Source organism: Salmo salar, chromosome ssa29 (genome assembly GCF_905237065.1).
Source record: "Salmo salar chromosome ssa29, Ssal_v3.1, whole genome shotgun sequence".
NCBI classification, from domain to species: Eukaryota; Metazoa; Chordata; class Actinopteri; order Salmoniformes; family Salmonidae; genus Salmo; species Salmo salar.
Window position 1 is genome coordinate 34,562,581 of NC_059470.1, and position 16,703 is coordinate 34,579,283.

Consider the following 16,703-nt stretch of genomic DNA (forward strand, 5'->3'; position numbering starts at 1 on the left):
CAGAATTTCCACGTGGGTGAGGATATTGGAAGTTTAACCAAAGCCTATTGGATGATAAATTGTTTAGAACTAGGACAGAAGAATTTATAACTGACTTTTTCAGACATAAGTGCAGCAGATCCCCTTATTGTATGGGACACTTTTAAGTGTGCCTTTAGAGGCCATGCAATTCAGTACTCATCTAAAAAACAAAAGCAATTTAGATCAAAAGAGTCCATATTAATAAAGGAAATTGAAGGACTAACAGAACAGTTAGATAGCAATAAAAACTGTACCATAGAGGCACAGAATAAGTTAGAGGAAAAACAAAAAGAAATGTAGGAACTTATTCAAGAAAGATCCAGTGTATTATATTATAAAAATAAAGCGAACTGGATGGAATATGGGGAAAAATGCACCAAATTCTTTTTCAATCTTCAATATTGAAATGCTACCAATTATTTTGTATTAAAATTTGTTACAAATGGAGTACTTTAAGAATATGTTTTCGATTCAGTCTCCTCCATCTCCACTAACTGAAACTAATTGTATGGATTTTTTTCCTAATAATAATGTAAAATTAACATCTGTACAGAATGAATCATGTGAAGGCCAAATTACAGAGGACGAACTTCTTGATGCAATTGGGGCCTTTAAGGATGGGAAAACTCCAGGGCTGGATGGCATACCAGTGGAAATATACAACATTTTTTTATATATACTCAGAGCACCATTATTAGCATGTTTTAACCACTCCTAAATAAATGGTAGATTATCAGACACGCAACAAGAAGGTCTGATATCATTATTACTGAAACAGGACCTAATGGTAGGGGAGAGGTTAGTGGAGGAGTGGCGAAGCGAGTTCTGGGCCATCTCTGCCCAGGGCACGAACGCCACCCACTCCCCTGGCCGGTCCTGGCAAATAGACCGCAGAAACCTACCCACATCCTGGTTAACTCTCTCCACCTGCCCGTTACTCTCAGGGTGAAAACCCGAGATAAGGCTGTTCGAGACCCCCAGACGTTCCATGAACACCCTCCAGATCCTCGAAGTGAACTGGGGACCCCGATCAGACACTATATCCTCAGGCACCCAGTAGTGCCGGAAGACGCGCGTAAACAAGGCTTCCACAGTCTGTAGGGCCGTAGGGAGACCGGGCAAAGGAAGGAGACGGCAGGACTTAGAGAAATGATCCACAACAACCAGGATCGTGATGTTTCCCTGTGATGGGGGGAGATCGGTCAGGAAGTCGATCGACAGGTGCGACCATGGCCGTTGTGGAACTGTTAAGGCGTGTAGCTTACCTCTGGGCAGGTGCCTAGGAGCCTTACACTGAGCGCACACTGAGCAAGAGGAAATATAAACCCTCATGTCCTTGGTCAAAGTGGGCCACCAGTACTTTCCACTCAGACAGCACACCGTCCGACCGATGCCTGGATGACCAGAGGAAGGTGATGTGTGGGCCCAATAGATCAGCCGATCACGGACAGCAGATGGAACGTACAGACGCCCAGCGGGACACTGGAGGGGGGTGGGCTCTGCACGTAGCGCCTGCTCAATGTCCGCGTCCAGCATCCACACTACCGGTGTCACCAGGCAGGAGGCCGGGAGTATGGGGGTGGGATCCATGGGCCGCTCCTCTGTGTCATACAGCCGGGACAGTGTGTCTGCCTTCACGTTCTGGGAACCTGGTCTGTAAGAAAGGGGGAAAACAAAATAGGTGAAAAACATGGCCCACCTTGCCTGGCGAGTGTTCAGTCTCCTCGCTGCCCGGATGTACTCCAGATTGCAGTGGTCAGTCCAGATGAGAAAAGGGTGTTTAGCCCCCTCAAGCCAATGTCTCCACGCCTTCAGAGCCTTGACTACAGACAACAGCTCCCGGTCCCCGCGTCATAGTTTCGCTCCGCCGGGCTGAGCTTCCTCGAGAGGAAGGCACAGGGGCGGAGCTTCGGTGGTGTACCCGAGCGTTGAGAGAGCACGGCTCCTATCCCAGCCTCGGATGCGTCCACCTCCACTATGAACGCCAAAGAGGGATCCGGATGGGCCAGCACTAGAGCTGAGGTAAACAGAGCCCTGTCTGCCTCAGCCGACCACTGCAAACGTACCGGTCCCCCCTTCAGCAGTGAGGTAATGGGAGCCGCTACCTGACCAAAACCCCGGATAAACCCTAGAAACCACTGCACCTCCTTTACCGTGGTGGGAGTCGGCCAATTACGCACGGCTGAAATACGGTCACTCTCCATCTCCACCCCTGAGGTGGAAATGCGGTATCCTAGGAAGGAGACAGACTGTTGGAGGAACAGGCATTTCTCAGCCTTGACGTACAGGTCATGCTCCAACAGTCGACCAAGCAGCCTGCGCACCAGGGACACATGCTCGGGACATGTAGGGGAGTATATCAGAATGTCATCAATATACACCACTACACCCTGCCCGTGCAGGTCCCTGAAAATCTCATCTACAAAGGCTTGGAAGACTGATGGAGCATTCATCAACCCGTACGGCATGACAAAGTACTCATAATGCCCTGAGGTCATTCTGAACGCTGTCTTCCACTCGTCTCCCTCCCGGATACGCACCAGGTTGTAAGCGCTCCTGAGATCTAGTTTGGTGAAGAAGCGCGACCTGTGCATTGACTCAATCGCAGTGGCGATAAGAGGTAGCGGGTAACTGTACCTCACCGTGATCTGATTGAGGCCTCGGTAGTCAATACACGGGTGCAGACCTCCCTCCTTCTTCTTCACAAAAAATAAACTCGAGGAGGCGGGTGAAGTGGAGGAGCGAATGTACCCCTGACGCAGGGATTCGGAGACATATGTTTCCATAGCTGCCGTCACCGCCTGTGACAGGGGATACACGTGACTCCTGGGAAGTGCGGCGTCTACCAGGAGATTCATCGCACAATCCTCCCGTCGATGGGGTGGTAATTTAGTCGCCTTCTTTTTGGAGAAAGTGAGAGCCAAATCGGCATATTCGGGGGGAATGCGCACGGTGGAGACCTGGTCTGGACTTTCCACCTTAGTAGCACCAACGGAAACGCCTAAACACCTCCCTGAGCACTCTCACGACCACCCCGTGAGAGCCCTCTGTTGCCATGAAATGGTGGGGTCATGACGAGCTAACCAGGGAAGGCCTAGTACCTTAGGAAACACAGGGGAGTCAATGAGGAAGAGACTGATTCTCTCCTCGTGACCCCCCTGCGTCAACATGCCCAGGGGGATGGTAGCTTCCCTAATTAACCCGGACCCTAATGGTCGACTGTCCAGAGTGTGAACTGGGAAAGGCCTAACCACTGGAACAACAGGGATCCCTAACCTACAGGCGAATGCTCTGTCGCTTAAATTCCCAGCAGCGCCAGAATCGACGAGCGCCTTTTGCTGGGAATGCGGGGAAAACTCAGGAAAGCAAACATGCACAAACAGGTGTGCAACAGAGGGCTCTGGATGAGAGAGGTGCAGGCTCACCTGGGGCAACGCCAGAGTGCCCTGCCTGCTGCCTCGACTCCTAGAGGAACCAACCCGGCACCGACCAGCAGTGTGACCTCTGCGGCCACAGATGGTACACGTGAAAGCCCCTCCTCCGGCTTCCCTGAGCGCAGCACCTCCCAGCTCCATAGGCACCGGAGCGGTGGTGCTGGGAGAGGGAATCGACAGAGCCCTCTCTGGATGTCAGCGGGTGACTAGCAGGTTATCCAACCGAATGGACAGGTCCACCAGCTGGTCGAAGGTGAGGGCGGTATCCCTGCAGGCCAACTCCCGACGGACATCCTCACGCAGGCTGCAACGGTAGTGGTCGATAAGGGCCCTGTCGTTCCATCCCGCTCCTGCGGCCAGGGTCCGAAATTCCAGGGCAAACTCCTGGGCACTCCTCATCCCCTGCCTCAGGTGGAAAAGACGATCACCCGCCGCTCTACCCTTGGGTGGGTGGTCGAAGGCTGCCCGGAAGTGGCGGGTGAACTCCTTCTCCTTCCCGGAAGTGGCAGGTGATCTCCTTCTCCCCACATGGCGTTAGCCCACTCCAGAGCTCTCCCTGAGAGGCACAAGACGAGGGCGGACACCCTCTCCCTTCCCGAGGAAGCCAGGTAAACAGTGCCCAGGTATAGGTCCAGCTATAACCAATGTAAAACATACGGGGTCTGTAAAATGTATATAGGTTCAGAACTTTTGTGAAATAGCACAGTTACAAATAGAAATCAAACTGGATGGACATCAGAAATAGAGGAAGGACTAAAAAAACGAAATATAACTATTGTAAAATAGATTGTGTCTGTAAAATGTGTATAAGGTATATAAACTGAAAGTAGAAGCCTAAATGTTTATTGGTTTACTCCAATTGGGGGAAGGGTGGAAGGGTTTGTGGGGAATAACCAGTACGGGGAAGAAAATGTATGAAATGTATGCATTCACTACTGTAAGTCGTTCTGGATAAGAGCATCTGCTAAATGACTAAAATGTAAATGTAAAATGTGTAATAAAGGTATATTCTAAAAAAGTATGTATGTCCTCACAGGTATGTGTATGTATATATGTGTATATGTATGCATGCGTGTATGTATATATATATATTTACCCCAAACAATTTTGGGTGATTGGAAATGATGCAGACAATTACATTGATGGAAGCAACATTCTTTCTGCTATATTAAGCTCATCCACCCCTTAATTAAAGAAAATAATAATAATAAAAAAGAAAAAATGAAAAAACTATAATTAATCAATTGAATATACACGATTAAAAATACATTGTAAAATAATATTGAAGACATCAAAACTATGGAATAACACATGGAATCATGTAGTAACCAAAAAAAGTGTTAAACAAATCAAAATATATTTTATATTTGAGATTCTTCAAAGTAGCCACCCTTCGCCTTGAAGACAGCTTTGCACACTCTTGGCATTCTCTCAACCAGCTTCATGAGGTAGTCACCTGGAATGCATTTCAATGAACAGGTGTGCCTTGAAAAATGTTTTCTTTTGGATTTTCTTTCTTTTTTAATGCGTTTGAGCCAATCAGTTGTATTGTGACAAGGTAGGGGTGGTATACAGAAGATTGACCTATCAGTCAATGCGTAAAATTGCTATGATGGGAAAAAAGTAGTGCACTGGGCCTTTACTCGTCCTATATTAGCGGACAAATATATCCGTTATGTATTGCAACGGATAAATTGAATCCACCCCTACGTATAGTATAATGGCACAATCCTTGTTTTAATTCCGTTTTTTTTCCCGGTTTGTGCTCTTATATAGGCATATGCATGAGCTCTAATATGTGTATGGATGTTTTGTATTAATCATCACCTTACTGTCCATTTCATTGTGATAGTCTTTGAAACGACCATATTTTACACTCAGTTTTAACCTGTTACTGAACTTGTTTCTTCAAATTGATCATCACAGTGAGGTGAGTTTTAAAAGCACATATTGTGTTTGATGTGATTTTGAATAGCTTTTGCAATGATGTCAGAGTGGTTAGAGGGACAATAGAGCCCTGAGTACCAGGCCATTAGGACCTGATAGAGGGACAATAGAGCCCTGAGTACCAGGCCATTAGGACCTGATGGAGGGACAATAGACCACTGAGGACCAGGCCATTAGGACCTGATGGAGGGACAATAGAGCCCCGAGTGCCAGGTCATTAGGAACTGATGGAGGGACAATAGACCACTGAGGACCAGGCCATTAGGACCTGATGGAGGGACAATAGAGCCCTGAGTACCAGGTCATTAGGAACTGATGGTCGTTAGTGAGTTGGGTACTACTAACACATGTGCAGACTGCATAAGAGAAGATTACCGTGTAGAATGTTACTGCGGTCATGACTCATAACCGCCAGTGTGGCGGTAATACGGGCACCGCAACAGCCCTAGTCCTAACACTATCCTTCCCCCCATATCATTAAATGTGATTTTGCCTCAGTAGAACTCCCCCAATGACAACACATTTCCACCACGATCATGGATCACACACACGAACACACACACATACACATCATGAGAGTATTACCCAGACATCTCTAATTATCATCTGTCTCACACATGACGAGTAACAGGCCCTAATAAGTCCAGTCAGAGCCATGTCAGGACCAGCAGGCTAGACAGAGTAGCGGAACAATGCTAGTACCTAGAAGCTTCTGATCCCTCATTATCAACATGAGTCACTCAGAACCCTCACACACTGCTCTCTCACACTTCTCTCACACTGCTCTCTCACACTGCTCTCTCACACTGCTCTCACACACTGCTCTCTGCACGGATGTGACAAACTAGCCATGATTCTTGGAGACCTCTCGGTTTCAATTTTCAAATCAAATCAAATCAAATTTATTTTTATATAGCCCTTCGTACATCAGCTGATATTCTCAAAGTGCTGTACAGAAACCCAGCCTAAAACCCCAAACAGCAAGCAAAGCATGTGAAAGAAGCACGGTGGCTAGGAAAAACTCCCTAGGAAAAACTCCCTAGAAAGGCCAAAAACCTAGGAAGAAACCTAGAGAGGAACCAGGCTATGAGGGGTGGCCAGTCCTCTTCTGGCTGTGCAGGGTGGATATTATAACAGAACATGGTCAAAATGTTAAAATGTTAAAATGTTCATTTTCAATATTTGATTTGAAGTGAAGGGTTCATTCAGTTGTATTGATAGAGAGACACTATGTCACCACATTGCCATATATTGCTTTGTTTGTTAGGGATATATTATAATATCATAATTGTTTGTTAGTGATATATTATCATATTATAATTGTTTGTTAGTGATATATTATCATATTATAAATGTTTGTTGGTGATATATTATAATATTATAACTGTTTGGTATTGATATATTATAATATTATAATTGTTTGTTAGTGATATTATAATTGGCATTAGAATAAGTTGTATATTGTGTGTTGATCTTTTTCAGGACTGTGTTAGAGGGAACTGCAGCCGTTCGCTGAATGGAGCTTTGGATATTTACATCTGGTGTGAGACTTTGACCATGCTGACTCATTGTCCTCTGCATGGCATATCATACCAGTGCCAAACTAATGAAATATGGACTGGAAGTCCACCCAAAAACACTCTAATACAATTCAAATCCAAATACTGCATTTAACGATATTCTTACAAGCTGTCAATGAACTGGATTATCTTCCATCCTATATACAACACTTTATTAAGTCCCAGCCCCACCAGTAACCTGTCCTCAGTCCATCCTATATACAACACTTTATTAAGCCCAGTCCCACCAGTAACCTGTCCTCAGTCCATCCTATATACAACACTTTATTAAGTCCCAGTCCCACCAGTAACCTGTCCTCAGTCCATCCTATATACAACACTTTATTAAGTCCCAGTCCACCGTAACCTGTCCTCAGTCCATCCTATATACAACACTTTATTAAGTCCCAGTCCCACCAGTAACCTGTCCTCAGTCCATCCTATATACAACACTTTATTAAGTCCCAGTCCATCGAACCTGTCCTCAGTCCATCCTATATACAACACTTTATTAAGTCCCAGTCCCACCAGTAACCTGTCCTCAGTCCATCCTATATACAACACTTTATTAAGTCCCAGTCCTCAACCTGTCCTCAGTCCATCCTATATACAACACTTTATTAAGTCCCAGCCCACAACCTGTCCTCAGTCCATCCTATATACAACACTTTATTAAGTCCCAGTCCCACCAGTAACCTGTCCTCAGTCCATCCTATATACAACACTTTATTACAGTCCCACCAGTAACCTGTCCTCAGTCCATCCTATATACAACACTTTATTAAGTCCCATCCTCAACCTGTCCTCAGTCCATCCTATATACAACACTTTATTAAGTCAGTCCCACCAGTAACCTGTCCTCAGTCCATCCTATATACAACACTTTATTAAGTCCCAGTCCCACCAGTAACCTGTCCTCAGTCCATCCTATAGACAACACTTTATTATGTCCCACCAATAACCTGTCCTCAGTCCATCCTATATACAACACTTTATTAAGTCCCAGTCCCACCAGTAACCTGTCCTCAGTCCATCCTATATACAACACTTTATTAAGTCCCAGTCCCACCAGTAACCTGTCCTCAGTCCATCCTATATACAACACTTTATTAAGTCCCACCAATAACCTGTCCTCAGTCCATCCTATATACAACACTTTATTAAGTCCCAGTCCCACCAGTAACCTGTCCTCAGTCCATCCTATATACAACACTTTATTAAGTCCCACCTCAACCTGTCCTCAGTCCATCCTATATACAACACTTTATTAAGTCCCAGTCCCACCAGTAACCTGTCCTCAGTCCATCCTATATACAACACTTTATTAAGTCCCAGTCCCACCAGTAACCTGTCCTCAGTCCATCCTATATACAACACTTTATTAAGTCCCACCTCAACCTGTCCTCAGTCCATCCTATATACAACACTTTATTAAGTCCCAGTCCCACCAGTAACCTGTCCTCAGTCCATCCTATATACAACACTTTATTAAGTCCCAGTCCCACCAGTAACCTGTCCTCAGTCCATCCTATATACAACACTTTATTAAGTCCCACCAGTAACCTGTCCTCAGTCCATCCTATATACAACACTTTATTAAGTCCCAGTCCCACCAGTAACCTGTCCTCAGTCCATCCTATATACAACACTTTATTAAGTCCCAGTCCCACCAGTAACCTGTCCTCAGTCCATCCTATATACAACACTTTATTAAGTCCCACCAGTAACCTGTCCTCAGTCCATCCTATATACAACACTTTATTAAGTCCCAGTCCCACCAGTAACCTGTCCTCAGTCCATCCTATATACAACACTTTATTAAGTCCCACCTCAACCTGTCCTCAGTCCATCCTATATACAACACTTTATTAAGTCCCAGTCCCACCAGTAACCTGTCCTCAGTCCATCCTATATACAACACTTTATTAGTCCCAGTCCCACCAGTAACCTGTCCTCAGTCCATCCTATATACAACACTTTATTAAGTCCCAGTCCCACCAGTAACCTGTCCTCAGTCCATCCTATATACAACACTTTATTAAGTCCGTCCCACCAGTAACCTGTCCTCAGTCCATCCTATATACAACACTTTATTAAGTCCCAGTCCCACCAGTAACCTGTCCTCAGTCCATCCTATATACAACACTTTATTAAGTCCCAGTCCCACCAGTAACCTGTCCTCAGTCCATCCTATATACAACACTTTATTAAGTCCCACCAGTAACCTGTCCTCAGTCCATCCTATATACAACACTTTATTAAGTCCCAGTCCCACCAGTAACCTGTCCTCAGTCCATCCTATATACAACACTTTATTAAGTCCCAGTCCCACCAGTAACCTGTCCTCAGTCCATCCTATATACAACACCTTATTAAGTCGGTGAGCTGTTGCACTGAACCAAGTCCAACTCTTTGCTGCCAGTTTGCCTGGACATGACATTTTGCTGTGTAATTAATTAGACAGGTCTGGAGGAGCGAGCCTAGTGCTGAGAGCTGTAACCTGGCTGACTACAGTCTCCAGGGCTACGGCTAGTGCTGAGAGCAGCAACCTGGCTGACTACAGTCTCTAGGGCTATGGCTAGTGGTGAGAGCAGTAACCTGGCTGACTACAGTCTCTAGGGCTATATGGCTAGTGGTGAGAGCAGCAACCTGGCTGACTACAGTCTCTAGGGCTATGGCTAGTGGTGAGAGCAGCAACCTGGCTGACTACAGTCTCCAGGGCTACGGCTAGTGGTGAGAGCAGCAACCTGGCTGACTACAGTCTCTAGGGCTATATGGCTAGTGGTGAGAGCAACAACCTGGCTGACTACAGTCTCCAGGGCTATATGGCTAGTGGTGAGAGCAGTAACCTGGCTGACTACAGTCTCTAGGGCTATATGGCTAGTGGTGAGAGCAGTAACCTGGCTGACTACAGTCTCTAGGGCTATATGGCTAGTGGTGAGAGCAGCAACCTGGCTGACTACAGTCTCCAGGGCTATGGCTAGTGGTGAGAGCAGTAACCTGGCTGACTACAGTCTCTAGGGCTATATGGCTAGTGGTGAGAGCAGCAACCTGGCTGACTACAGTCTCCAGGGCTATATGGCTAGTGGTGAGAGCAGTAACCTGGCTGACTACAGTCTCTAGGGCTATATGGCTAGTGGTGAGAGCAGCAACCTGGCTGACTACAGTCTCCAGGGCTACGGCTAGTGGTGAGAGCAGTAACCTGGCTGACTACAGTCTCCAGGGCTATATGGCTAGTGGTGAGAGCAGTAACCTGGCTGACTACAGTCTCTAGGGCTACGGCTAGTGCTGAGGAGTGGCTTCCATCTGGACAATTTTCCATAAAGGCCTGATTGGTGGAGTGCTGAAGAGATGGTTGTCTTTCTGGAAGGTTCTCCCATCTCCACAGAGGAATTCTGTTAGAGTGGCAATCGGGTTCTTGGTCACCTCCCTGACCAAGGCCATTCTCCCCCGATTGCTCAGTTTGGCCAGGCAGCCAGCTCTAGGAAGAGTCTTGGTGGTTCCAAACTTCTTCCATTTAAGAATGATGAAGGCCCCTGCATCCTTGGGGACCTTCAATGCTGCAGAAATGTTTTGGTACCCTTCCCCAGATCTGTGCCTCAACACAATCCTGTCTCAGAGATCTACAGACAATTCCTTCGACCTCATGGCTTGGTTTTTGTTCTGACATGCACTGTCAACTGTGGGACCTTATATAAACAGCCTTTCCAAATCATGTCCTATCAATTGAATTTACCCCAGCTGTCCTCCAGTCAAGTTGTAGAAGCATCTCTAGGATGATCAATGGAAACAGGATGCACTTGAGCTCAATCTCGAGTCTCATATCAATCGTTCTGAATACTTTTGTAAATAGGATATTTCTGTTCTTAATAAATTTGCAAACATTGAAAAAAAAACTTTTTGCTTTGTCATTATGGGGTATTGTGTGTAGATGGATGAGGAAATTGTTTTATTTGATCCATTTTAGAATAAGGCTGCAATGTGGAAAAAGTCAAGGACTGTCAAGCACTGTTAGCTATGCCTAGACATGTTTATAACAACGTTGGTCCCCAGGATAGCATATTATAACTTAGCTGGCATAACAATACAGCTACCTATCTAGTCAGAAGGACATCAGGTGACACAAACTCTGACTGCTCAACCCAAATGATGTGTCTGTAGTGTAAGCTGTTTACACAGATAGCAAACATTAGCTAATGAACTTAGCTAACATAAACTCACCCCATTCCGTACAAATGTGCTCAACCGCGACATTCAAACGAGGCTGCAAAGAAAACTAATGGGACTGTAGCGGCTGTGTTGACTTCAAAATCTGGGGTGTGAACTAAGTTTCTATTCAAGCGCTGATCGACATGGTAATGGCTCTATAGAATTGGAGAAAAGTTGAGAAAACTGACCCTCCGTTACATCGTGACGTGTCATTCCGTAACGTACAGCACACATAAAGCATCTATTTCTGTCTTACAATCTCTCTCCACCAGGTGTAGCACTTCTCTCATCGTTTAAAAACAAGAAATGGACAGTGACGGGGGGTAAAAGGGGGAAACCTAGTCATTTTTTGCGTAATCACTGCATGTGATCATGACTCTCAAAGCCACTGTTTACTTCTGAAGATCACTTTAGCACCGCCCTAAAAACCCGATTCAAATTCGACACAAACATTCAAATAGGTATGTAATGATACATTATATAAACTCTTTATAGTGTTTTATTTACATTTTAGAGGCGATGAGGTGATAAGTTGGACAGATCGAGTGAAAAAAAGCCATTTTCCAACACATTTCCTCTCCTTCTCACTGCCACGCATTAGTTTCGCTTCCCCACCCGCCATTTTTAAAAAGACCCGACGGAGCTCATTGCCTTCTTGAATTATGCAGAAACTGGCAGCTTGGAGGTCATGTCATTCATTTTGTTGGAAAGGGGAGAAATTGTACTTTACAATGGTATTGACATTACAGTTGATCTGGAAGTATTACGTTTTTGGGGCGCTAAAATAAGGTCAATTGTACGGACCAAGGCGATGTAAAAAAGTTAGTGAGTTTAAGTTAGATCAAAGGCATTTACTAAAATGGGAAATAACTTGACTTTGGAAACGTTGGCAGAATACGTTATATTTTAGATCTCAGCAACTTTGACAGTTCTCTTACCTATAAAGAATGAATGCTAGAGCTACTGCATCTTTACTGTGCCGTTACCATGCTAGCTACCTAGCTAACTTGCCAGGCAGATAAGCTAAGCAGCAACTATTGATAGCCACAAGATAGCGGTTGCTATTTACATTCTACTCTTGGAAAACACGTTTGCTCTGGTTAATATCACCATTGCAGTATAATTCATATTTTTAACCTTACCTTGTGGTATGAAATGCTGATAGTCTAGGAGAAAGTTAGAGAAGGTTGGCTAGCTAGCTAGCTACATTACTGTCTCGATTGTGCACTGTCTGGAAGTTGCTCTTTTTTTCCCAGGTGGTTGGCTGAGTCAACCAATAGCGTCGCACCACTACAACTTTCAAAAGATGGAGGTGTGCGACGCTATAGGCCGTGTCCTTCTTCCAAAGAATGAGAAGCTATACATGATTGGCTTTTGAAACATGGTTATGGATATGGTGATTGGACATGGTTGACAGCCTAATGAGTGAAATAGAGCCAAAGCGTCATCCTCTACCGACTGAGCTGGAGAGGACCACAGTTTATCTTTTGAACACAGCTTATTTTATTTTTATTCATATTATTTGGTGTATATTTTATTTGTCCTAGAACGTGTAATCCTCCTTGGTATCGGGATATGGACACAGCATGTTACCGTGGTTTAAAATATTGCGATTTAGTTGTTAATTAGACTACACTATAAGATACTGTCTTGTTGAGCCAAGCACCGACACTCAAAAACACACAAAAACACAACATAATTACACTAGGATATACAGTGGAACAGGCATGAATATTTAATATTCATACAAATGGATATTGCCGATGTTCGCCAGCATAATCCATGAAAACAAACTGTATTTCAGATATTTTCAAAGCCATCTCAAAAAGCCATCCTCTCTCTGTCCTATCCTCCATATCACCTGTCATCATCTGACCTTTGTGTCATCTGTGATTACTCAGGGAGAACATTAGAATATCTATCTAATACATCTGTTATTGGAACGGCCTGTCGCTGCTGGCAATGTGCTGTACTATGCAGGCTTTCAGTGTAGATTAGAAGAGAAGAGTAGTGCTGGGGACTTGATGGATCTCTGGGGAAATGAGGAGGAGAGACTCATCAGCTCGCTTCCCCTAAACTGGCTCAGTTCTTCTCTCATCATGTCTACTTGGGTGTGTCCAAGACACTCTCATCTCTTCATCCTCCTAACTCAATGGGGTCTCAGAACATTTCATACTATTCTGTATGTAAATCTGAGACACTCCATTTAGAATGATATGTTACGTTTCATACGGTATTTTCTTTATTTGTGGATGTCCATAATCCATTTAGTATGAAATGTTAAGTATTACAATTAGTATGATATGTTACGAATTGCAATTTATTGTGGCTAACGTTAGCTATGTGGCTAAAACTAAAATTAGCTAGCTCTAGGGGTTAGCGGTTAGCGGTTAGTGTTAAGGTTAAGATTGAGGTTAAAGTAAGAGTTAGTGTGAGGGAAGGGTCCCTCATCCTCCTATCTAACAGATAACAAGACACCCTGTCATCCCTCATCCTCCTAACTAACAGAGAACGAGACACCCTGTCATCCCTCATCCTCCTAACAGAGAACAAGTCATCCTGTCATCCCTCATCTGGGAGATTTTAGGAGACAGTGTATTGTATATGGTTCCCTGTCTGTCCTATGGAACTCCCCTGCAGAGTGTGTGTGTGTGTGTGTGTGTGTGTGTGTGTGTGTGTGTGTGTGTGTGTGTGTGTGTGTGTGTGTGTGTGTGTGTGTGTGTGTGTGTGTGTGTGTCTTGTTCCCTTAATGGAGGAGCTCTGTCTTTTATAATTTAACAATATTCTCTGGAATCGGCCTGAAACAGCAAATCTCCATTTAAGGGTCTGGATGTGGGCTCATTATACTGCTCCACAGTACTAGGTACATTTAAGCAGTTTAGATGTATTTTGTGTTAGCGTCTGGCTTGGTAGCTTGGTTTCGATGTTCAACTTTACGAGCATGGCTATGTTAGTGTGTGCTTAAGTGTGCGTGTTACATTGAGAGCATCTGTGTGTGTTTCTGTCCTAAGGTGCAATGAAGCTTGTAGATTATCTAGTTAAGCAATAAGGCCCAAGGGGGTGTGGTATATGGCCAATATACCACGGCTAAGTGCTGTTCTTCAGCACGACGCAACGCAGACTGCCTGGATTCAGCCCTTAGCTGAGGTATATTGGCCATATGTCACAAACCCCTGAGGTGCCTTATTGCTATTATAAACTGGTTACCATCGTAATTAGAGCAGGAAAAATAACTGTTTTGTCATACTGGTGGTATACGGTATGATATACCACGGCTGTCAGCCAATCAGCATTCAAGGTTCAAACCACCCAGTTTATAACACACTTTATAAACTGGGTTGTTCAAGCACTGAATGCTGATTGGCTGACAGCCGTGGTGTAACAGACCGGAGGGTAATTACAAATGTGCTCAATCTGGCTACGTACAAATGCAACTCATTTACCCAACTCCGCACAGACAAAGATTTAAGATCAAGGGCCTGATTAACTGCATGTCCACCAATCTTATTTACATGTTGAAATGTCCTTGTGGTCTGTCTTACATAGGTAAAACCCCGTAGAAGCCTTAAGACACGGATCAGTGAGCACCGCAGCAATATACGGACAGGTGAGACAAAAAATCTGGTTGCTGTTCATTTTGTACAAGCTGGACATCCTATTGGCTCTCTGAGATACATTGGAATAGAAATGGTCAAGACGTCACGCAGGGGAGGAGACGTTGAGAGGAAACTTCTTCAAATGGAAAGTTTCTGGATCCACAGGCTGAACACACTGTCTCCTCTTGTCATTAACGAGGAGTTTGACTTGAAACCGCTTTCATAGTTTCAATAATTCTAATTTGTGTTTGAAAAAAAAATCTTAATTGAATATTGTATGTGTATGTATATTACTATAAATATTGATGACATTCTCTGTGTATGATCATACATTTTGATACACTGAATGTTAATATTGTGAAACTATGTCATACATTTTTTTTTACCTCCTGTTTCAGGAAGTGATGTCACCGAGTACTGCCCCTATATATAGGACCCTCCCACTCCCACCTGGGATGTGGACGCCTGATGAAGACCTAATGGTCGAAACGTTGTTATAAATAAATATCACCCTGGAGCACGAGCAGCATTTTCCTTTCTGTTTTCCATGAGTTTTGTCTACAACTCCAGCACCTGAGGAAAGTACCTGGATGTGCATACGTTCTTCAGCTTTTGTATATATATTTTTTATTTTACCTTTATTTAACTAGGCAAGTCAGTTAAGAAGAAAATCTTATTTTCAATGACGGCCTAGGAACAGTGGGTTAACTGCCTTGTTCAGGGGCAGAACGACAGATTTGTACCTTGTCAGCTCAGGGATTCAAACTTGCAACTTTTTGGTTACTAGCCCAACGCTCTAACCAGTAGGCTACCCTGCCGCCCCGATATTGGTCATATGCAACACTCCCTCGGGCCTTGTTGCTTCTATGTTGTATATCTACAGTAGAAGGTGACGGAAGATGACGAGACGAGTCCATTGATAACTCAACTCCAACTTCCCGATAACACTTTGGTGTTACATATCTGTCGTTACTCATCCCATATGTATATATTGTATTTTATACCATCTTAGCCTATGCCGCTCTGTCATTGCTCATTCATATATTTATATTTCTATATTCTCATTCTATTCCTTTACTTAGATTCGTGTGTATTAGGTAGTTGATGTGGAATTGTTAGATTACATGTTAGATATTGCTGCCGGAACTAGAAGCACAAGCATTTCGCTACACTCGCATTAACATCTGCTAAGCATGTGTATGTGACCAATAACATTTGATTTGATTGGATTTGATTACTGTTCATAAGGGTGAATAATCTCTAGCACCAGTAAAGATGTATCATTTAGATTCACACTGCTATTTCCTATTAGAAAATGTCTTATTCAATGTAAAAAAAACAAAAACATGTTGGGGTTATTTGATTGCACAGTCAGTCAAAGCTGAAACAACACCATTATTGTTAACCTACAGTATACAGTCCTACTATTGGCCAGAAATCAGACTGAAATTGTTGTTGATTACACTTGGTTTCCAGTGCATTTTTATATTTTCCTTCCTTCCTCTCCCTGTGGTCTCGGACATGGCATGCACAGCGCCTCACCATTTCCCAGGGCACTTTGAAACCAGCGGTAGCCGTTCAGACCCCCCCCCCCCCCTAACACACACACACGCCCCCGCAGTGCTGCCTCTCTGTCCTCTCATTTCAGCCCTCTGGCTGACCCGGAGAACACCAGCGAAGGCCTGCAGCTCTCAATGGGTTGTCTGCAGCGACACGGTCACACACATGCACACAAACACACACACAAACACACACACAAGCACACAGAGACACACACTGATAAACAATTACATAGGTCCATTTGGTTGTAAAAGCCTCAGTCAGGGGAAGTGTCAGGGAGTGGGTGGTGAGACAGGAAAGGACAGACCCTCTAGTTTTAGTAGAATAGTAGAACCACTGGAGACTTTTGATTTCTCGCTGAGAGGAAAATAGCCATG